Source organism: Taeniopygia guttata, chromosome 15 (assembly GCF_048771995.1).
Source record: "Taeniopygia guttata chromosome 15, bTaeGut7.mat, whole genome shotgun sequence".
NCBI lineage: Eukaryota > Metazoa > Chordata > Aves > Passeriformes > Estrildidae > Taeniopygia > Taeniopygia guttata.
This window is the reverse complement of record NC_133040.1, coordinates 6,813,881-6,838,887: the sequence shown is the minus strand read 5'-3', so window position 1 is coordinate 6,838,887 and position 25,007 is coordinate 6,813,881. Positions and strand designations below refer to the sequence as shown.

The 25,007-nt window shown below is 37.0% G+C and overlaps 1 protein-coding gene across 33 annotated transcripts in view; it reads left to right on the top strand.

The window, feature by feature from the left end:
• Positions 1 to 25,007, top strand: part of ARVCF (ARVCF delta catenin family member) — a 245,958-nt gene that overhangs the window by 7,299 nt on the left and 213,652 nt on the right. For 25 of the 33 annotated variants that reach the window (XM_072936282.1, XM_072936285.1, XM_072936281.1 and 22 more), the window contains one exon: positions 7,448 to 7,514. The exons of 6 other annotated variants lie outside the window; for them this stretch is intronic. The gene's annotated coding sequence lies outside the window, so the exon portion shown is untranslated. Of the gene's footprint in view, positions 1 to 4,316; positions 4,339 to 5,980; positions 6,006 to 7,447; positions 7,515 to 25,007 lie in introns of those variants that run through there. 2 more of the 33 variants (XM_072936287.1, XM_072936286.1) reach the window with 2 other exon arrangements.

Sequence of the window (25,007 nt, the reverse complement as noted above, 5' to 3'; positions counted from 1 at the left end):
ACTACTTGCTATGCTGATGGTGGGGTTTCTGAATCCCAACCTATGCTCATCTATCTAGACAAGGAAACAACCCCCTCATTTAATTTATGATCCCACAAGCCGCTTTCCACTGTTTCAGAAGCAGAGAAACAGTATGATTTTTAGGAACTCTGATTTTTAGGAACCTTGTTTAACTAATGTTAAACAGAACTGAAGCTTGTTATATATATAAAAGGAACATGAGAGAATCTCAGTTACATATATAAATACATTGATTTGGCTGAGATTTCAGTGATCTGTTAGGGATTTAGGCCCAAATTCTTAAAGGGAATTAGGCACCTAGTGCCTGTTTAATTCCATTATATTTCTTTACGATATTGTCACTGAAACCAAGGGTTTAGGAATCCTTCCGAAAGCTTAGATTACAGGTGTATAAACTTTCTTGACTTGTTTCTTTCAGGTTTGTGGGATTATTACAGCTTTATTTTCAAATACAGATGGATTAATTTGGTAAGATGTATTGACATGTAAATTTAAAATATTGCAACTATTTTAAAAATGCACTTACAGATCAGTTTAACATAAACTGTCAATTTCCATAGACTACTCCCAAACTTAAAGAAGCTCTGAGCATAAAACTTGATTTTTGATGTCAGCATATTTGAGTATTCGTATACATTTGGATTTGAAAGACACAGTCGTACAATGAACACAAGAATTCCATGGGCTTTCTCATCATCCTTGTTTAAAACTGTGCAGTTTTGAAGGCATTTAGTAGATCCCCAAAACCTGAGAATATAAATGAGGTACATAGCTGTGGGGAGTTTCAAAATACAAAGTTTCCATTTATACTGATGTAAACTGTGTAATTAAGTCCAATTTCCAGTTGAGGTTGTATAATTCAGAGAATATTGAACATCCACACTTGCTTCAGGCTGTCTAGTGGACTATATTGCCCACAATTAAACAGATGAATGCACAAATAAGGATAGGCATCCTTCCAACCACTTATAGCTATATTTAGCAAATTCTTCTCATTTCCCTCTCTGTAGGAGTGTGATGTTGGTAACCTTAACATTGGCCAAGAGAGCTGTCAGTGTCTTAAGCTCTGCCCTACAAGGTGTTTTAATTTCTCATATTGTTTTGACCTTGTATTTGCTCCCTTTCTTTTGGCTTAACCGTTTATATGTCCTAAATGAAAAATTTGCTTTTCTTTACGCATCTGAATGTAGAAAGAAGTAGAAGGTCATTCTCCATGCCACAAGGGATTAGGGAGATCTTTAAAGTTTCACAAGTTAAATGTTCTGAAATTCATTAAAGATACAACCAAGGCAGGGGAGCAATGCAGAGAAATCTCCTTTTATGGAAATCTAAGGTATAGATTCTGTAATTTTTTACATCATATTATGTATCACTATTTCAAGAACTATGGTGACTCATGTTAAAATGCAGTAGCCTTTTTATGTAGTATTACCTTTAGAAAACACACAATTGATCTGAGAGAAGTCCTGTAATTGGCAATAGACATCTTAAGCATAAATAAGACTATGTATTGGCTTATTATAGATTTTGGTTTTTTGTACTACAGGCTTGCTACCTGTGCAATAATGAGTAAATACAGCTGCGTTTTGAAGATGCGGTGTTTAGCCAAAGAAATTTGCTATTGATCCTGGTAGTGAAAGAACTTAACAGGTGCCAAATGCAGATGTGTCTGTCGCAGTAATGCAGTTGGGAAGAGGAGGCTGTCAGGCAGGGGTTTTGGTGTATATGGGATTGAACTGTGTGATTCCACCAGTGATGCAGAAAACAAGGCCTGAGATGGAAACTTTTTAGGCCTTGATAAGTTAAAGTAATGCAGGGTATAGTTTGTCATGGTGCCAGGAAAATAGGGAAAGACTAATAAGAATTACAGGATAAACACAACGATTTCTTGTGAAAAGAGGTTGAAGTCTATGGTGAAAGCAGCTGGTCTCACACAGGAGAGAGGGATATTTTAACATTTAAATTTTCTTTTCTTTGTGCTAAACCAACATATTTTAGAACTGTAAAAGTGTCAAAACCAGTAATGCAGGTATTTCTGTTGTTTCAGAAATAGACAAACTGTGGAGCTGTACTGTGTAGGAAAAGTACTGATCTGACAGCTTCTGATTTTGGTTAAGTACGTAGGGATAAGGCATGTCGTGATTTCAGAAGCTTTAAATGTCTACATAGTAGTTCAACTAAGAAAACTAGAATTTCACATAGTGTCTGATTTAAATGAGCCATCTTCTGTCTGTAATCTGTTATCTGCATGTGCCCATGTGGCTGCTATACAGAGGATATAATTATTTTGTTTACCATTTTTAGATTGATGTGGATGGAATCAATACCAGTTACTTTGCTTTTCATTACTGAAAGCATCTGAAATGTTGACCAACCTTACCTTCCTTGTGTCAAATGGCTCACAAATCCCTTACATACACACCATTTGACCTTCTAGGACATTCTTCAAAGAACTGGCAGGCTTAGCATGTCACTTTTTTCCTCACTTGAAGAAATTAAATCTAATTAGGAGGATCCTACTAATACAATGTAGATACAGATTACAGGTGCACAGTGTGGAGAGTCCAGAATGAAAATAGCTGTAATAGAGAAGCTGGGGGAGGGGGAAGACCCTGAAATAGGCTGACTTAATTATCAATCTTGTACTCTAAAATAAGAGACTTCAGTAGCTGCACTGATATAAAACATTTACAGCAAGTTGGAAAATTCTGCTGGGGGAAAAAATCTCCCAAGGCATTTTCTTCTAGACAATATAAAATGAGAAAGACATTATGCACAAATGCAACAGTACCACAGTTTTAGTATTAGTGATTAACACCTGATATTTATTTCCCTTTTCTTCTCTCAGGTGTGGTTTGACTGGGTACACCTGAATACCTAAGTGCTTTAAGAGTGGAAGCATGAACAGAATTGACTTCTCCTTGGGAAACCTTTCACATTTCACTGGCTGTTAACATTGTCCTTCTTACAGCAAATGTCACTTGAGACTTTTGTAATAGAGAACAAAAAATATGCTTGTGCATGCTTGTCATTTCACATGAAATCAAGTGACTGATTTCTGATAGAAATCTCAAGAGCATTGAGTTCATACAGGTTTCTCACAGATCCCCCTCAGAATAAGTGGGTTTCAAACATATTTTTTGAGTCAAGGAGTATTAATAGTAGATTATCTGAGAAACTGAGAAGCTTTGATGCTATGAAATTGCATGCTATGAAATTGAGAGAAACTTACCAAGAATGTACAAGACAAAATCCAGCTGGTTTAAAGTAGGTGTAATATCTAGGACTAAAAAAAAAATTGTATGCTTGTTTTGTGTGTCCTTGTGTGACTGGGGAATTTAGAGCAGTCATTGGAAGATGAAGGAATCCAACTCTCTGCATTATTGGACCCAGAGGCCATCCTGTGTGATTACTAATGCATGCAGGCATGGTCAATAAATTTCATGGTTATACATCTCATTGTCATTTTTTGAGCTCATTGATTTAAGCAGCTTGTGCTTATCAAGAATATTACAGCAGGCAGCGCAGCATCATATGCTGACAGGTACAAAGTGGAGTCTTACTTCAATCAAAACTGAAGAAAAATTTGCTGTTAAGTGTGAACTGAATGCTGGAGCAAGTTGGCCAGAGATGGTAGAGATCATGTTCCTGGAAATTTTCAACACCTGACTGGAAAAGATCCTGAGCAACTTACTCAAATTGACTATGCTTTGAGTAGGAGAGTTGCCAGGTGCTATCCAAGGGTATTTCCAGTCTCAGCTGTGCAGAAACCAGAAGGTAGTTCCAGGGTTGCAAGACAATATCTCTTTATGTTTCTCACCAGTGGGGATATAGCATCAGTGACTCTCCCCTTTCCAGTGCTGGCTGTGAAGGGGGAGCTGGATGGACAGAGCTGAGTCAGGCTGGGATGTGGCTGCAGGTCTGAGGGCACCATTAGCAGCTGCGTTTATGAGACCACAATTCGTGATTTTAACCAACTTGGTTGTATCTATTTAAATTAACATTTAAGGTCAAACTTCTGCCATTAGTGCCATAAAGAATTTTAAGAGGTTTATTCAAATTTAATGCTTCCACTGTCACTTTTTACAGCTGGTTTCAAAGCGTATTGACTTACATTGAACATAATCTCCTAATGAGTTTTTGTTTTTGCCAGGAGATACATGTTTCTTCTATTATCTTGTTTGCTTCTATTTTCTACTTTGTGAGTAATATTTGCAATTACTTTTCTACAGTACCATGTTGGTAACAGCAGCAGGAAGCCATAGTTAGCTCAGCTGGAACATTTTGGTCTCTGGAGTTCTTGTTACTGCATTCAGAGTAAGAAATAACTGCTTGCTTATCTTTGTGGCATTTGGATACTCTCATACCCTTTTTTATTCAATATTTCTTTATTGGTTAGACTTAAGACAGCTGGTAGGAATAGTAAATCCAAGTTGATAGTAACAGATATTGTCTGACATTGGCATGTCTATAACTAGGAATATGAAAACAGTGTGCAGTAAATATTTTGGCCAAGCTGAAAGCAGTTGCTAAAATAATTCTTAATTGTCCTGCCGGCTATACTGGATAAACAAAGTGAAAATTATTTGCTTTCATTTGTGCACATTTTTGAAGAGCCTCAGAATTGCTGTGATGGTGTATTGAGCTGTATGTCTGCTCAGTGCTTTTGTGGACATATTTCATGTTACCTGTAACTTCCATCAGAGCAGTGTTCCTGTGGGGAACATGTCCTGTGGCTATTGTGGGACTGGGAGAGCTGTGCTCAGTTTACACCTCAACAACTGGTCTGCATTAAAGCACCTTGAAGACATATTTGTAATATTAAAATAAAGGTGCATAGCCTTTGTTTAAAATCCTGTCTCTGGAAGCAGGTTACCTAATGAGCATGTTTTACTCATCTCATGGGGACAAAGCCTGAGCTGTTAAATTTGTGGCAGCAAAATGAAACAATTTTTGAACCAAGTCATCATTTTCAACATCAATAGAAGGTGATGCCCTTGTCAGCTGGCATTGGTTCAGCATAAGGTTCCAGTCAGAATTGGCTGTGTTATGCGTCGAGCTGCTCTTTAAGAGACCTTCACCCTTCTCTCTGTTTGGAGCTGCTGCCATGGTGGGGCTGTTGAATATTTATAAGTAACTATTACGAGACTCCTTCCTGCAGTCACAGTTGTAGACTCGTTAGTTCCCGTCTGGCAGAATGAAGTTTGTTCAGGCTCATGACAGACTCTACTTCCATAATTTCTTCTCTGCTTACTGTTGTGTGTTAAGCCATGATACTGATTTGAGCTCAAAATACAGCTCCACTTGTACTACTACAGCAGTTTCAAGGTTGGCTTGGTTCCTGAGAAATTCAGAGCTTGCAGGACCTGCAGTTTGGCAGACTAAACTTTTTGAACAGGGTTACGAGTGAAGGCTGGAAAGCTTGTTCTCTTGCTCTGCTGCTTGATTTAACTAATGTTTTACTCAGCTGTGTAGAGAGATATCCAAAATCACATTGAATCCACACCCTTTGCAATTTTAAGAATATGACATTGCAAAAAATTAGGGATCTGTTTTAATATTAGGCGATTGTTCTTATCAAAAATGTTTACAGTACACTTGAATTTCTCTTCCCATTAACATCTTCAGACGCTGAAAAGAGATGAATTTTTAATCAAATGTAAATTATGAGAATGTCAAACACTTTTTGAACAAAGTTGCTAATAAAATATAAAAAGTTATACATAAATGTACATTATGGATAATTATAATTTCTTCCTGAAATCTTCTTAGGTCTTAGAACCATGTGTAGTAGCATGGTATGCAGATTTTTACGTCAAGTGATACCTTGATTTATTGAAAATTTACATTAAATCAGCTTACTGTCAACTTTTGTTTTTCTTAAATCATCATCGAGAAATTCACAGATTATTTACTTTTTTTAAAACAGACCATAATTTTCCACTTGTTTTGAGAGTAGAAGCTTTTAAAATGGTTCATACAAGGTAGACATATTCAATTAAAAATAATTTTAGAAGTGCAGTTTAGGATTTGTTGCTAAGTTTTAAAATTTTATCGAGCTATTAGTGGCATATTTTAATATGTATTATTACCCTACTGATGTAAAATCTTATCAAGCTCTTAGTGGAATTTTTTTTTAATATGTAGTGTTACCCTACTGATACCTGTTTAATATTATTTCTGATTATTACTATAACTTTTTTTGTTTGTTTGTTTTTGTTTAGAGGAAATTGTGTGTTCATTTTTTTTCTTGGAAAAAGGGTTTTTAGAAGTGAAACTTTTGAGGAAAATTCTTGCCTGAGGTTGGATTTGCACTGATTCAGCATGTTTTTTATCATTAAACCATCTCCCTCAGTGCTGTTTCTGGACCAATGTGACCCTTTTAATGAATTTTATTTTGTGACAAACTGAATTTCCGTGTACGTGTTCTGCTTGCTTGTGTGTTTTGTGTTTGTGATGTGGTTTCTCCTTTGTTCTGCAACACTTAAAAGCATCTACTTATCAGAGTTAGAGATAAATAAAGCATCCTGTTAGTAATTAGCTAGATTTTTATTGTGTCATCCTGAAGGTCCTGGAATTACTGTATCGAGACATAGTGTTGTCTTACAAGTTGTAAATTATGAAATTAAAAATAAAATTTACCGTGGAAGGTGATGACACCTGAGGAGAAGATAAAGATTTTGGGATGCAGATAAATGCTGAATTGCTTAAAAGAATTGGGGGACAAACCCTAAAGTCTTCCTTCATAAAAGCAGTCTGCAGGTAAAATTTATTTTTTAGATCATTTAAAAATCAGTTTCTCAGATATAAGAAGCTGGTTTTCACATACATCCTTTGTGAATCAGTGTTTTGTCTGGTAATAGTGTGTTCAGGTGAGGCCTTGTGGGTGAGCATCTTCATCCAGAACAGTAAGGCCCCCCCACCCCAGCAAAATAACCCCTAATTATATGTGAGATTCATTACTTAAATTACTGCTGTAAATCCCTCTGTGTCAGTGGGACTGTCCTAGAAATCCAGTGTAGCCAGCAGTAGAAGGGTCAATGGCCAGTGGTGCTTTGGCATTGTAGTGCTGTAGCTACACTTGGGCATTTATTGATCGTTTGAATGATTTACATCTTTATTCCAATCACAAATGATTTTTGCATTTTATGACCCAAAGCTGTCAGCGGAAACTTTGCCACATACTGGAGCATTCAAACCAAATAGACATTTCAGCACTGAACTTTGATTTTGGGAAGCAGGAACTCTAGAGACTGATGAAAGCCTTGACTTCTGCTGTTTTGAGCTAGGGATAGCAGTGCAGTATTGGCAGGTGTTTGGGCTGTGAACTGTATAGGAAGTTGTCTCATTCCTCAAGTCAACAAGCCATTAGTCACACTAGTTAGAGACTTTATTCAGAGTTTGATCTGCCTCTTCTGTTTTCCAGGGGTATCCGTAACTGAGTTGTGCTTTATGAACAAGGGGAAGGGCCTAACAAGTCGCCTGAAACAGTGGTAAGAGTTGGCAAAATTTCTTACATAGATTTCTATTTCTTTAATTATTTCATGTGTTTCTGTGTATGAAATCTAGAAAGCAAAATTGTCTGGGACAGTAAATAGAAAGATTAAAAAAGTAGCAGTCTCACAGTAGACATTTGTAAAGCGATAAAAGGCTAAATTCTTTTTGTAGTAATAGCTTGTAGTGACCTTTCTCTCAAACAGAAGGACTTCTGAACTGAGTATGGCTAAAATATGCAAGCATTTGAGTTAGCCTGCTTGGAATACCAAATCACCAAACAAAAACAAATGTTTGTTATAATCAAAATATAGAATAATCAACTGCATATAATGTAGCTAATAATAAATCTTCCAAAACTTTATAAATGGGCCTTGTCAAGATGTTTTGTTTTGCTGCTGCTTGGATTTAGGCAGAAGGTGAACTGACTTGGCACCTCCTGACTGCTCCTTCTCAGCCCCTCAGTTTTGTGTCCAGCTGTACAGACCGATTCCATTAGGGGTTGTTCCCAGAGCTCTCTGTGCAGAAATCTGTGGCAGGGGGATGTTGCACAGTTCTGAACTCCGTGGTTACCTCCAGGCATGGTGGGGTGTGGGCCTTGCTGCCCCAGAGCCTCCCTCGTGTAAAAGACGGGTCTGTGGCAGAACAGCTCAGTCATTGTAAGCAAAGAGCAAGCAATTTATTAATTTGTATGACTTTCACTGATCTTAGAAGTTATTCCTGAGACATAACCAGGCAGAAGCTTCCTTAGACAAGGAAAAATAATTTACATTGGTATAAAGGAACATAATTAAAAAAAACCCCTGATCTCTTAAATAACTAAAACCAGAAGATGCTGTACTTGATAAATGAGTGAAAATGATTGAATAATTCAAACTTCTGAAAGCTTTCATTTCTTTTTATTAGTCTCCCTTTAAATTTGTTTAAGGGAAAGTACATTTTTGGGTAGAAGATGGGAATACAGTTTACATAGTACAAGCAGAACTGAGAACTGCTGCTTCTGAGTATCCTAAGCAGTATAGAAGAGGTGTGAGATTTCTTAGGGGATTTTTCACTAGGCCTGAGGTGAAATTCATATTTCAGTGAACTATTTAGAGCAAAAGAAAACTACTGTAGGGGTAAAAGGGAATAAAGTAATAGGAACAGAAGGTTTTATCTTTCACCAAACAGCTTCACTACTTGTTCAATATTAGGTAAAAAGGTATAAAGCAACCAAATGAAATGCTGTTTGTAGTGACATGACAAACATGTATCTATTTTTATTCTGCAGTATATTTGTGAAGGTAAGAAATGTACAGCTTTGAAAATCTTCCTGCTTTTTGTACTCTCAAGATTCAAACAATACTAATTGTCCTATCATTACCAAAGGGCTTTTTTACAGAGTTCAAGTCTAAGACTGATTCCTTGTTTCAGAAGTGAGGTATTCTCTGTATTCCTTTTAAAGAGCATGTCACCCTTAATCAGGAGAGCCATACATTTTCAGAGTGATGGTGCTTTCAACTTATTGCTTGTCAACCATAAAGAATGCTAGTCATTTTCTTTACAAGTGCAACTCATTGACTGAGACTGCTAACTTATAAAGCAATTTTAGGTTTATTTTGATTGGTTGTTGGTTTGTGGCTTTTAATGATGAGATTGAATTGCATTTCTGTGCAATAGGCATTGTGGTGGAAAATCTGGAAAGCTGGAGCCATTTGGAACTGCTCTTACTCCCACTGAGTTCAGCAGTAGCATTTCTGTGGCTTTCAGTGGGAGTAACATTATACTGTCTGAATGAGAAGACTTTTCTTTCAAAAACCACTTAGAATAGTCTGCTTTAGTTAGAGTTACATGAAAACTAAGTAACTATTGTACTGCTTGTTTATGGAAAAAAAAGGTAGTTCCTAAGTAGAAGAAAGAAGTTGTAACCATTTCTGTTGTGCCAGCACATTGGGTTTTTTAATACCTACAGCTCTGGAAGTCGTTGCACCACAAAAATTTGTTATCTAGAACAGTTTTGATTATATCCTCCAGTGTGTATTATTATGTTGTCTGTGGGAGTAGATTTCAGCAAACTGAGTGCCTTCTCACAAGGCAGGGAGTGTTGCAGGATGAATCCTTGAAGGTATTAATGGTCATGTAAACAAGGAATCTGTATTGGAGAGGAAACATCGTCTGAATATATATAGTTTTCAAAACTGTGTATTAATTCTCAACTTTTTATTAAAAGTTAATTATTATTAGTGGCATTTTCACCAATGTAATTTAAGAAAAGGGTTATTTTCTACAAAGGTGGACATTTCAAAACGTGATATGTTTGCTATGCAATAACTGTCCAAAAAAATTGTTTTAAGCCCTTCTGTGAAGATGCTACTACAAGTGAACTTGGCATATAAGCTTGTAGCCCATGCTTGCCCAAAGAAGATTCTTTAAACATTAAAAATAAATGCCTTTTCAGAAATTAATGCTAAATAGTAATTTCCAGAAGTGTAGTTGTGTGATTTAAATGGTCAGTTTTGCTTACAGTATACAAAATTGAGTTAACTTGATTTGAAATATGTTCCAGGCTGCCAGATTTCAGACCTCAGCCATCCAGAATGGGTGTTTTTAAGCTGTTAAGAACATTTTTTTTCCTTGTAATTAATTTTCTTTTCCTAATTCATTGCTTGTGGATTTATAGCTGCTTATTTTGGGTTTCTGCTGTATTTTCTGGAATGATCAAGAGTGATGAATTATTCTTAATTGATGGATTACTGTATATTAATCAAACTCTTACTTAATATGCTTGATATTTCTTCAGAGTAAGCTATTTTTAAAAAACATTGTCTGTAGTTAAGTTTATTAAATTAAGACTTGAGCATATAAGAGTCTCTGTCACGTATGGGAAGCACAAGTTGTGACCCAAATACTCAAATTACCCAAAGTTAGCATTTTGTTTTATAAGCATTTGCAGCACAAACAAATCTGAACTAAATAATTTTAGAAAGGAATTTCCCCTCTATATAGTGTACATTATATGTAGATGTTAATTAGGGATTTTTCATCTGTGACTCTTGGAATTTTTTTTAATCTGGTTTATCTGATGCCAAGTCTGTTTATCTAGAATGGGAAGTTTTACTATTGTCTCTGCATGACATGGTTTATGAACTAAGTCTGATGACTCTTTGTTGTGTGCCTGAGTGTTTACCTCTACATGATTATCATTAGTTAATGATCATACAAGCTTTCCAGAATTGTTGCTGAGTCCTAATTTTGCCTTCATTATTATCCACACCATGGTAGTGTTGAATAGATATAAAAAAGTGCATTGGATTCTTATGTACAGTATGCATGGATTTAATAAATTATAATTTAGGGGACATCAGAACTACTGAAATACTGATTACTGAAACAGGAAGATTTTTTTGGTTTGGTAGGATGTCTACTGAATGTTTGCAAAATTCTTAACCTCTCTGAAGTGGAATTTCATTGAATTGCCTGGCTAAGGTTGGCCTTAGAATTCTGTATGATACATCATTGTGTGCTGCCCTGCTTTCTCCTTCATGGCTTGGAGAAAACCTGCTTCATCTGAAATGCATTAGTATTCAAACCCTGGATGCTTTTCTGGACTCAAAGGACTGATAATCTGTATTTGGAATATGCATGTGGAAACATGCTAATGTACACCTATCAATGGAGCTGTACCTCTTTGCACACACTAGTATTGAAAACAAATATGTAACTTCTGATTTTTGAGGTCCAGATGACTGTGTTTGTTTTCTGGTCAAATGTGTGATGCAGCTCCTCTGTCATATCTTTGCTGGCATATTCCCAGATGCCATACCACATTTCCCCATATGGATCCAACAAGGAGATTACAAGTTTAGAATTTAATCTGTAGTTGCATAGGAAGAGTCATGGTAGGCCTACATAGTGAAGCCGAGAGCATTTGGACTCTAATAAAACAACCCCCTTTGCATTTTAGATTTAAAGCTGAATTTTTCCTCCATCTGGAGGGCTATGCATGAACAACTGCAGAGATGCGTTGTTCCATGAGAATTCTGGCAGGGATTGTTTCCCTGGAATGATGCATTCAGGAACAGAAGGGAAACGTGCCCTGATCTGTCTCAGAAGCTTAAAGCATCGCTTGTTCCTCCTCTCCTTCCTGACTGGAATTCCAGTAATTGTTGTAGCTTTAGCATCGCCCACATCAGTAGAAAGGAAGACTTTGTTTCTTGCCACTGCTCCCTACCACTGCCAAGATGGACCTAGGGCATTTTTGACTGGGGGTATGAAGGCGCATTTATCTCATTAAAATGATCATTATCATATCCTTTTGTTGACATTATCTCCAGCATGTTCTTTCTTTTAATTAAATTGTAGCTTATTGTGTGGTAATTCTTTTGCTTTCCTGAAGCGCTTCTCCTTATGATAGGTATCTGTACAGAATCCAAACTGACAGCTGGCAGAAGATTGATTTCATAATGCTGTAATGGATTGCAGTACTTCTTATTTTGAGCACTTCTTCTTTTGGCACTAGGTATTTGTGAAAATATTGGCTTGTTTTTTTTTTTTTCATGTTTTTCTATATACATGTATAGGATGATATTTTGGCACAAAAATGTTACACTTCATTTACTGACAAAGAAAATTTTCAGCATTCTTGGAGAAAGTTGGTATGTTTGATAGTTGCACGTCACTCTCAGGGTATTTATCGGTACAGGGGGCAGCACAAAGATTAGATGCTTTCCAGCATGTGTTAATGAAGTATTATATCTTTCACGAAGGTTTTTTTATGGAGCTGAGCTTAGAAGTATGTTTGAAAACAGCCTTGTCACACATGTCATCAAGGTCAGAAGGGAGAGAAAGCAGACATTTCAATGTTCCAACCAAGTTTTGTGAAAGGACTGTAGAATGTTAGTGCTTGCTAACCAGTGAACCAGTCTCTTCATGCCTCTTCAACAGTCCTGCAGTAGAGATGATGCAGTTTATCCTGTTCCATGAAATATTCAGCTTTCACTGCTTGGGATTTGAAGGTTAAACTTTCAGGTAATATAGTTGATAATCCACTAATAGATTGTGAACCCAAAGTGGCACCATACAAAAGCCTGGAGTGCAGGGTGTGGAAAAGTCCTCAAGTGAGGTTGGGAGTGTGGTGTCTGTACTTGGAAATTCTCTAATAGTTGATGTAGTGGAGAACAGCAGTTCATTCTTGCTATTTATAGACACTGGAGACTTTTTTGGCATTTTTATTGTGGTTTTCCACCATGAGTTCTGGAGAAACATGAACAGTTGGTTCCATGTTGTAGCACCTCATTGGTGGTGAATACAGTTCATTTCTTGGAGTGCTGCTGTAGAACACGTTTTAATTTCAAATAAATATCCAACTGAAAAACATTGTGCTGAGCACCGGACCTGATTAACACTATCATTACATGTTTTGCATTTTGTAATTTTAACTTATTACTTACAGTTTTAGGAAGCTGATGTGCACATAGATAGCATTCAAGTGTTAATTAAAAAACACATAAGTAAGTAAACATCAGTTAGACTAATATTATGCCCCCAGACCTGGAGGTGTGCAGCCTTCTCAAAAGCAGACTTTCTGTAATACCCTTTGTGTGCCAGTGACGCTGAAGGATAATGCTGCTTTGTATTATCCTTATAACATGAAAAAATTTTACTGATTTAATGGATTTATTCCAGACTTAAACCACTGTAGAAGCATACTACTGCTGTGTAAAACCTTTCTGCCAGCAGATGGAAATGTGTATACAACTCATCCTTTGACTTATGTCTTTCACTGGCTGATGTTTCTTTCCCAATCATTGAAGTTGAAGGCTAGTAAAAGTCCTATTTCAAATTTTAACATAATGGATCTTGCTGTACCCAAATTTGCAAGTTCTTCTCTTTAGCAGAAACTGGAGAGTCTAGACTTTCTGGAAAGTAGGGATACTGCTATAGTGTCCTGTATTATCCACTACAAGTAATTAAAAGCTGTAGACATTGGTTAAGATGTCTGTGGTATGTTTCTGGAATGATTTTCTGTGGAATGGGTAACTCTGTTGAACTTGGGACTGCTGCATTGCAGTAAATATACTTGTGGTATAGCACTAAGCACAAACAAGCTTGGTCTTTGCTAATGAGTTTATAGTTGACACAAAGCTTCACTGGCTATTCATGGCAATCTTTGCTGTTTGGAATTCAGAGCTAGTCATGCTATTCTGACACAGTTGGACATTTAATTGAAAATAACATCACAGAAGTAATTTTTTGTTAGAGTTGAATCTGTTTGTAAGATCTGAATTAGATCCTAGCTTTGTATTTGAGACTGAAGTTTTGTACTACTTCCATTACTATATAAATACTGTGTGGTAAAGAGTTGATATTATTTAGGCCATTTCAGTGGAAAGTCAGAATTTCAGGTCAAGCAGAGTTGTGGGATATTAAGCTCGACAAGGCGCTGGGTTAGATATTGTAGATCTAGTTTGTAAGTACTAAAAGACTGAGGAAGACTGTATTTAAGTCAAGACAAGGAGAAGAAATTAGAGGCATTGATACTTGAGGTTCAGAAGGCCAATTCTAGAAAGGAATTTGGAAGGCTTTGAATGCTGGGTGATAGTGGAAGCAGGGGACAGAGTACATGTTGGGAGTTACAAAATGGCTAAAATAGCTGGTTCTTTTTATTGCAAGTGGTGCAATACAGTATTCAGGTGGTATTAAAGCTACATAGAAGGAAGCTATATAAGAAAACTCATGGGATTTTGAAGATACCATTCTGCATTTCTTTACTGTCTCTAATCCCACCCAAAGGTGAATTCTCAAATATGGGTGAGCTTGCAAGCTCATACAGGCTGAGCAAAAACCACTGCCTGTACTCGGTGGTGTGCATGATTTTTCTGAGCTGGAAGGAAAGAGTTACAAACTTAGAGCCTGTGGAAAAAAGATCTTCACTCACAATGGAATTTGTCAAGCAGACACAGATATGCCATGGAATTTTTCACACTTGCTAATGGCTAATGGACTGTCTGGCAGCTCAGTTTAACTATGAAAACTCTTGCCTTCCTTTTTTTCTGTATAGCACTACATGAGAGAGCATTGCTACATCATCCAGTGCTTTTGGGGTGTTACATTGAGAGCTGATTCCACCCTGATTAACTTCTGAGAACAGGCAGTTCACAGCATAACTGTTCTCTTGGTTTTTTGGTTTTTTTTTAATGTATTTTCCACTCTACTTTCCTGCTTGATTAATATTTCAGCTATTGCCTGAAACACAAAATTATTTCTCTGTACAGTTCTCATTGAGAGATCCAAAGGGCTTCTTTCCTAGTATGCCACAATTAAATAGGAAAAGGTTATCTGGCCTTTCCGAGAACTCATTTAAAATGAAGGAACAAGAATATTGTTTCAGGTTTTTTTCCTGAATAACGTGCAGAGATTACATTTTGCACCTTGGTCCAAAATCCAATCAATTCCTTTTATTTCTGTATGCAATGTAATTCCTTGTCATTTGAAGAAGATGGCACTGAAAAACAGTGCATATGGGTTGGGTTTTTTCTTTCTATAAGCAAGTTATTTTGATGTAATGAATAGAAGCCGATCCTCTGTCAGAAAGACTTGATCAAATGTGAATTAAATAACCAGACTGTATTAAAGTCTGTGACTAAAATGGTAAATGTTAATATGATTCATTCAAAACCATAGGTATAAAATACAGTAGATAAAAATTTATCTTGGTCTGCTAAATTCAAGTTAATTGGAAGAAGGGCAGTGCAGAAGCGGGTGGCATTTTGTTTTGTCATATTGTGACCACGGGGTGTTTCAGAATAGTTTGAGTTTGTTAAAAGGCAGATTTTGCTGGAAGGGATAAATGCAGGATTGTGTTTTGTCAATTTCTAATAGGAGTGGAATTTCATTAGCGCTACTATTCATTTGTGTTGTGGGAGGAAGAGTAAAATAGATTCTCATTGACTTAAAATGTCACTGTCAATTCTAGCTGCTGGAATTCTCTGCAGTTTGTTGGCTGAATATATCAAAGAAAATAGGACTATGGGTCAGCCCTGTTCAGTCTAATTAGGATCCGTGAGGTTTTGTGTGGGCTTACACATTTGTGGGTTTTGTTGTTGTAGTTGTATAACATTGTGCTTTTGTCTTTACTTCTAACACCCACACACTCTTTGCTTTCTGATAGTGCTTCATATTTATTTCTGTAATGCAAACTCTCCTCTTGATTGCAGAAGCATAATTTATTGTGCCTATATTTTGTACCTTTCTGTCCCTGATCTCTTGGAAAGTCCTTGACATTTCTTTGCTTGGTCTACCCAACATAATGGTTACATGATTTTCTTGTCCCACTGCTGACAGTCCTTTCTTCAGTGGTTTTCTCAAACTTGTATTTATCTTCTCCTTCAAAGAGCTGTATGACAAATCTATGTATCCCTATTTCTCTCTCTGCACTCATTTTTCTTCTGTCTTTCTAAGCTGTGTTCTTGTCACAGATTTCAGAATACTCCTTATAGGGCAGCCTTTGAAATCAAAGTCTGCATACTGGCAGAAAGATATACGTGATTAGTTTTTGCTTTGGCTTAAACGGAAGAATTACCATCTCTGCCAGTTTCAAACACATAGATTTGCAAGCTGGCTACTAAATTCTAAACAACTTGGAATAAGGTTTTTTATCTTCCTCTGTTTCAGTAGAAATACTTAATAAAGATTACTGAAAAATTCTATCCTCCCTGCTCGTAGTGACAGATGATACTGATACGGAATTTCCTGCTAATTGTTATGAGCAGCCTTTGAATTATGGCTGCCATGAAATTCTGTACTAGTGCACAGTGAAGTGACTTGAAAACAAAGCTAATGAAGTCAGAAATACCTGTTGTTAATCTTGCATTCAGAAGTACAACATTAGCTGAAAATCACTTCAGCTTCTTGTGACTTTTTGGTCCTGTAACTTGTAAAGATAAAGTGTCATTCTCCTGCAATCATTTTCTTTATCTTAAGAAAGAAAATTATGTGAGCAAAGGTTTTTGTTTATTGATGATCAATCTCCCCATCAAAATTTGTAATAACTGCTCTATTTTTTCCTGATTTTCCTGCAAGTTTTTAAACTTGCAGAATAACTGCCTACATTCCCTGTTCTAATAACCTCAGCGTCAGTTATATTACCTGGAAAGATTTCACTGCTTGTTCTCTGATATTCTTAAAGTTTCTGTCATTGGTGTTCTCTATGGGTATTGAAGACCTCGTGTTTACAGGTCTCTGAGGAAAAGTGATGTGTCCCTGCAGACACTTGGCTACTTCCTCCTCGCTTCAGAGAGAAAAGTTTGATGTCTTTATAGGAGCAGCTGTTAAAAGCAGTGTGTTCAACAAGGAGGGTTATTTCTCTAATTCCAAAAGAGCACATGTTAGACAAAAACAATTGCAATTGCAAGTATTGTTAATCCCCCTATTGTTCTGTAGTAAGTAAAGTCTAACACTTCCTTTTTAAAATATGGCTTTAGATGAACTCCCGCTTCTCAAAATATTTCCACTTATCTCTGAAGTCGTAATTATGGTATTCATCATATTTGAATATAATTGCTGCACTTTGCATTCTGTTCAAGTCATAGGACTTCAGGAAGGAATTAATTCGAGCTATTGCTTTCTTGCCTACTGGAATCTGAATTTTGGACTTTATTGCCTTTGGTTTTTATCAGTTACAGCGTAATGTTTCTAATGAGGCTGTCTTATGCATAGAGCATTACTCTGAAATGGAACTAGACATTTACAAAATAATAAGTAAATACAACATAGGTGGTTATCAGGTGCACAGAGATTTCTGGATACAGCAGCTATAACAGCTCCATGTTAATCCTGTTGTAGAAAAATTCTCCTAAATTATTCCATCTCTTTTGAGAAAAATATTATCTCTGTATAACAAGATTGAATTAATACTTGTCAAGTGCTTTAGGTGCTCTGCTTTACAAAAGGTATTGCTGGGTAGTTAAAAATATTTATTCTACTGGGTGCAGTAATAAACAGTAGAACAGTAATAAACACATGCCTCCCTCACATGTCCTGAAAAAACTTAAAACACTCAAAAAATAAATGTGAATATTTAAAGACTTGTGCTCCTCATAGATGAGGACTTCATGAAGCATTTTCAAAAGCTTGATAAATGCAATAAACTACAGATGCATCAGCTTGTTCACTGTGTGCTGTCAATCACACAGAAATTGGGACGAAGCTTTGAAGTAATGTAGGACTATATAATAATATTATTCTGTGCCTTTTTTGGATGTGTGACCTCTTCATGGAAAGAATTGCACATCTGCAGTGTAAAAGTTTGGAACTGATTAGAAAAGAGTTGCTAAGCCCAGTCATTTTCTATTACAACCATGATGATTTATGTATTTAAATGTAACAAATTTCCTCCTAAAAATAATTAGTATTTGTGTTTTGTCCCTCTTTATTTGATTTGGAAAGGCTTTCTCTGATGGGTAAAATTGTCCTGATTTCCACCAAAATGAACATCAAGAATAGCTGCTCATTTTAGAGCAGTAGAGTTTGAGCTCTCATCATTGGGAGCGTTATGGAACACGATGCTTGACCTTGTTGTCCCTGCCACCTTTCTCTTTTCCTTCTCTCCACTGAAAAGAGAGTGAGTTTTGGGAGATGTCCACAGTAGCTTTCTCTCTTGCTGCTTCCCCAGGGCTGGGTCCCCTCATTTGCTGCCTGAGCCATGCCTGGTGCTCTCTGCTTTGCTGGGCAGTGACATTCCTGCTGCACAGACTGAACACAGGAATGTGTAAGTCAAAGGCAGTGCAATAGAGAATGGGGCCTGGGGGGTTTGTGGAGCATCCCCAGCTCTCACCAGCTCAGGGTGAAGACAGGCTCAGCACATGCTGAGCACAAATCATTCTGAGGCTCTCTGCAGATTTTTCTCTTCTTTATCAGTCTTTTATTGGGATGCTGTGAAGTTTCTTAGTCCTTGGGTATTATTTCCATGTGCAGCCTTGCAGCTGAGCAATTGTAGCAATACCAGAGTTCAATTTAACAGTAGTTCTTCAAGAGCTTGGGTCCTTGGCTGATTTGTGGAGGACAAATGAAAAGAGCAGTTGCAAATGGGTTTCTGTGCTGCTAGAGTTCTAAACAGCCTTCCCTCTTGGCTGTGTGTCAGATCATACCTCAGGGAGAGATGGGTGGGCTATGAACCTTAAAAAGACTTAAATACTTAAATGCAGGGTCAAGTTTTCACATCAGTGGGTGTCTTTAGCTGGTCTCGGTGTGCTCAGCACTAATAATTTTCTTTAATATTTCCAGGTAGCATTGAAGGTGGTAATTGAGTAGCAAGTTTTTTGAGTTCTTATATTTCTTAGTCATATTTCCCTATAATTTACTTAAATTCACTATAGAGCCTCAGTTTTGGATTCATTTTAAAGAAAACATCATTGCAGCTTGTTGTGCTGTGGGGAAGATTTGTATCTAGTATATCAATAGCTGCACAAAAACTGGTAAGCCAGAGAGTGAACCAAGCCAGGAGAGGAAGAGGTTGTTAGGAAGATCTTTTAAAGGAGAGACATTAGCATACAACTTCTTCATTACTCAGCTATTTTAGGGTATTCCATCAATGCATAACATTAATCAAGGGAAAGGGAGCTACTAGCTTGTGGCCTCTACCCTGCAGATCCTTGAGGCTGTAACCTCTCTTCTCATACAAATTTGTGGACTTGACCTGTTTCTGGAGCTATCCGTTCCAGCATACTGCAGCACTGGCCATTCTCCTCAGTGACAGCACCCTTTTTTTGCTTTATTCCTCTCAGGTGTGCAGAAAGTGGCAGGCTTGAATTGATTCTGGCAAGCAGTCACAATAGTTGATGCAAGAAGGCTGTCATCTTTTGGTACACAGAAGTGGTTTCTAGATGTGAAATCCATACCCTGATCCTTTGCTTCACCTGGTGTTGCAGTGGCACTGCTTGGGTTCAGGCTGTCACTGAAATGTTGCTGCTTTGTTGTTTACAGATGGTTCTTAGTGGCTGATTTATGACTCGGTGGGGAGATGACTGCCTGGTCTTCTAATTTCTCTATTATTTCATGTATGAAAAGGATGTATTGGCCACTATTAAAGAAGTAGCCTTATCAAAGAGAAAAGATAATTACAAATCACCATTAACATTCTTTGAGGATGGCTAATTGGGAGAAATTGGGGGGAACAGCAGAATGGAAAAGTTTAAGTGCCAGTATCTCTGGCCTTCTGTTTAAGCATCAAGCCTGCCTTGTATAATAAAAGCTATTTATAAATTGCTGCTCTGTTAAACGTGTACAGAATTTTACGATGCATAAATTGGGAAGCAGAGCCAGCTAAGGGACTTAGCAGAGTGATGAATGGATGACAGGGTGCAAGACTGAAACTGTGTTTTATTCATGGATTGTGAGGTCAGGAAGAAGAACTGCTGGGAAGGGCTGGCAGTTGAAGGAGAAAGATACAGAACCCAAGAGATAAAGAATCCAGTAATCTAAAGATTATCAAGGCACATTGTCACACTTCTTTTTGACAGTTACAACTCCAGGTAGTAGCTTTTTATTTTTACTTTGCTACATTTTCGTGAGTTATTTTTATTCTTTCTCCCAGTTCCAATTGCATCACTGTCATCAGCTACTTCCAATGTCACAGCCCTAATTCTCCTAAATCTCAGTAATTTATTCCCTTACATTTTAAGGAACAGGTAAAAAATGGGTTTTTTACACACACACACACACACACACACACACACACACACACACACTCTCTCTCTCTCTCTCTCTCTCTCTCTCTCTCTCTCTCTCTCTTTCCTTTTGATACAGCCACCCGCCCACATCCATTTACAGTATAGAAGGTGTGTGGTCGTGCAATCCAAAATCATAGTCTTGATCTGGGGCCCAGCTAGAAATGTATTAATCTGTTCAGTTTGGGCTGAACTTGTAAGGCCTCAAAAGATTGGTAGAGGCTGATAACTCACTAAGATGTTGTTTAATTCCCTTGGTCATGTAAGTATTCCTGAGCAGAATGCAATTAATGAAAGTTAATTCCAAACATATGAGTTGAGTTCGTTGGTTTGCAATCATTATTTGTAGTTTTGTCACAGGATACGTTCAACCTGCAGGTGCATTTTAAATCCACAAATACCACAGAGTAAAAAAAAATCAAGAGGAGGCTAGAATAGAGCTGCTTTGGACCAATTAATGAAATTTGATTTCCTTTTGTAAATTTATCACAGGTTCCTCCTGTATTTAATTTAAAATTGGTAGATAGATTGTTTAAGGAATATGTGGTTGCACTTAAAAATATATGTTGTTCTCTCATGTTTTCTCTGTGTCTTCCATCTGTAAGGATTTCTGCCAAAAAGCATTGGAAAGGAGATTAAAGAGGCACTCAAGATAATCATCACACAGAGAAGAATTCCCTTACCTGGTAGCAAATGAGAAAATACACCCTGATTAGTTTTATGGTACCAGTGACCTCTAGTTTTCTTCTGGTAGCTTGTATGGTATTTGAGAAAACAGATGAAGTAAAGAACTTAGATATTTGGGGGAACTGCAGGAATTTTTTCATGCAGAAATGACAAGAGATTCAGTTTTACAAGCCCCAGTATTCTGACATATTCTTGCTATTGTTACATTGTAACACTGTAATTTGAATTTAAAAAAACAAAGACAGGCAAGCAGTATTAAATAAAAAGAAAAATAAAATATTTGGATGTGATTCTTTGTAAATTAAATACATCTGACAGTGATTATAGTATTGGTTTTGGTCTAATTTGTGTGCTGCAGATTAACAGTATTTCCTGAACAGTATTTGCCACCAGTGTTGCTCAAGACCCCTTTAGAGCATGGAGGGAGTGGGTTGTGAGTAGGTTCATTCTTTTCATAGTAGAATGAATAAATCATATCATTCTTTTACAGTAAAATGATATTTTTCTGGAAATGGCTTTTGCTCTCCAGGCTTGTAGTATCAATCTGATCAGCCTGTAGTCTGGGAATGGATGAGTGGGATCCAGAGCAGTTATTCCAATGGATCAGACAGACCACATGGGCACTCCTCTTCTCTGGAGCTGCTCTGGGTGCTGGCTGGTGTAGTAGGAAAACTGGCAGTGCTCTATGAAAGGTTTTGTTTCAGCCCTCCCTTAGTTCAGCAGTATAGTATCTTAGTCTTTGGATCCACTACATGTGGATCCAAAATGTGACAAACTTGTTTGGTGCAACCGTCCTCACTGGTTGGACTAAGGTTTTTCACCTTACAGTGAGTACTTGGATTTTTATGTTTTTTTTCTATAGCAAGTGCAGTTTGAGGGGGATGTTAAAGTTTGTTTGCACCAGTAGTACCTTGTGGTTGGAATGACATAAATGTCTGTTCTGCAAATAATGGCAAGTACGGTCTGCTAAACAGAATGCAAGGGGAGCATGGCAGTTGGTTTATGAATGATTCTAGATCTTAACTTTGAAGTAAAGAAACTGTTAGCTCTGTCGTAAAGTTAATATTTTTCAAAAATAAGTTAGGCCAGTTTTTTTTTCCCTAGTAGTAATAAATTGATGCTTGTCTTCTAAACTGTCAGTGATGTTTCTTTTAGGGGAGCATATTTTTTCTAAGTATTTATTTTATGCATACGGGCAATACATACGTATGAATATTATTACTAATGTTAGTATTGCACAAGAATCAGAAATTATTTTCCCACCAGTCTCGATAAAATTTTAAAATTAGGTGCAAGAACCAGCCTTTCAGTTTGCAAATTAAGCAATGTGAAGCAGTGCATAAAATATCCCAGGCAATTTTTCACTTTTTACATTGTTCAGAATAGGAAAGCGTTTTGCCATGGAATAGGACTAGGTTTACAATGGCTAGTAACAGCACTTTTTGGAAATGCTACAAAGATGGCATTGCCTGTTTCCACATATCACAGTTGGCTCAGTAAGTGCCATATTTTCTCTTAAGTGCTTTCCCTGCTGTTATTTCCTCCCTTAAAAGTTGAATCAGTCCCTAAAAGCAGAGTGCCCCTGGGAGAAGCTAAGGACACACAGGAAGCAAGCTTGGTCTCAATACAGGTGTCGGCTCATGCATGAGCTGGATTTATGTGCTGTAGGACAATCAGATAAAATGATGAAGAGAATTCATTCTTTTAGTGTCTGTTACTTTGTGCTTTCTGTATATGGGATTTTTATGGAATTTATTGGACATGCAGCATTATGCATTTGGCTTGAAACATGAAGTGGGAAGGAGAGTACATGATGTCTTACACAGAGCTCTGGAAAGGAAGCAAATTGTATGCCTACCTGAAAATAAAAGGCTCACTAACATGGTGTTGAATGTGTTTTCCCAAGAAAGCAATTACATGTTTTAATCCTGAAGTCTATGAAGTATATGCATTACATGTGTCACTTCTGTATACATTGTTTTGCTTCTCTCTGGATTTGACAAATTAGACTTAGTTTGGACCACAGCCAAATAATATGAGCCAATTTCATGCCTTGTGAGTTACTGAAGAGAATGTTTGATACCTAAAGCTTCAGTTTGCTGGCTCCCCTCCCATTTCTCTTAATGCTTTTGGGAATCTTGGTTATAACTCTCTTTCAGAGGCTCAACAATTTCTGAGCGCTGGGCATTACTATACCAGTGGAATGGAAGGAATTTTAAATATTATTTCCCTTTCCCCTGATATTTGTCCCTTCCTGGTTTGCAGTCTCATTTTGCTAATTCTAGAGAACTACTATGTGAGATCAGAAAATGTTCTTTGGTCTTAATGGATCTTAATGTCACAAAAATCACTATCTGAACTTGGGATCAGAGGCTGTTCAGGGCAGTAATTTGATTTTGTTTTCTGTATTTCTGTAATATATTTATTAATGATTCCATAAGCTGTTATCTTACTGAAGCATGTGTTTCTCTTTTGCTTGGTAAGTGCTTTCCCTGCTGTTATTTCCTCCCTGAAATACAAGGCAGGACTGCTGGTTTGCTGCTGTAACAGCAGCATGAGGAAGACAAACAAGTGCATTTGACATACAGTCATGTTGGAGTAGAATATGCTTTGGACAAATGTGGTCAAATGTGAGCTTTTATAATAATTTGGGGCTGGATTTTGTTGCATACAATCCAATTAATTATGTGAGTTGGTAAGATGACCTATGTACAGGGGTGATTTTAAGAGTGCTGGAGATGCCTATTAAACTTACCTTAAAAACGTCTATTTTTATTGGTCTGTTACCTCTCCTTGTACTTCTATTTTATTTCAGTTTGCTAAGGTCTGAAATAGCAAATATTTTAAATGGGAGAAGAAATGTAAAGATGTACGGAAAATGTGATTTGTGAAACTCTTTGCAATTTTTTGGGATATAAGTATAGATACAGAAGTTCTGTTAGAGCATTTCGAAGACTATAAAAGAATAGTTTTCATGGAAAGAAATTATTACATAAAAAAGTAAATGTATTGATCATATTTTAAGAAGTGAAGGTCAAGATTTTACTCAATTTACACAAGATGCTGCATGGAAACACATTCTTTAAAAGTAATTAAAATCCTGTTAATGCTCACCATCTAGAAATGTTTGTATATCAGCTTTTGCTTTTCCCACATAGATGACTTCTGTAATCTCTGTTACTGATACACTGTAGAAAGTTTAATAATAGTGCAGCTTTATTAGTGCATAAATCTCTGTTATGGCAACATAAATCTCCTATGACAAACTTGAGACAAAATCATATTAATTGTGTCCTTCTATTGACTTCAGCTGAGTCATGTACAGATTCTCTGACAAAATTAAATACAAAGAAATGCAAAGAGGCTGCTTGTCAGCTTCATCCATGTAGGCAAGGAAAAATAACTTAAAATAGTGAGAAACTGTGTTAACACTTCCTGGAGAGAAGTCAGTGTATAGATATTGATGAATTTGCCTCTTTCATGAGCACAAAGTCCTCAACCACATTCCCTGTGTAATTAGCTGTAATGTAGAAAGAAAAGAATCTGGTGTAATATAACCATAGTAATTGACATTAATATGTTGTAGCTCAGATTCCTGGCAAGATGGCCTGGAAGATGAGGAAAATCATAATCTGGTAGCATAAACTCCTCAAGACAAATCTGTATCTCTTCTCAGTGTAGGTCACTGCCTATGGGGAATGTCATCATACTTTCCTCATGTTGCAATTGGCAGCCACTAATACAGACCTTTGGATCAATTGATTCATTTCTGACTGCAGTTGCTTACCCATGGTGCAGTATAATGAGCTTATTTTCCATAGTGATTGTATTTAGGTGGGGGAAGTGTAGAGAGAAAAAAAAACAAGTGGAGGGATTATAAAGAAAGCAAGGGACATGATTTAAAATCCTTCATGTGGAAAGAGGGGCTTAGAGATTTCTCTTTTTCCTCACTTTTTGCATGGGTACTCTTCTTAATTTTACTAGCATCACTAATTAACTAGCTCTGTTCCCGTGGCCTTCAATATATAGGCAGATACTTGCATGAAAGTGAGAAAACTTAAAAAGGTTAAAATTTGGCTTTAGCTTCTACTCAGTCTGGTT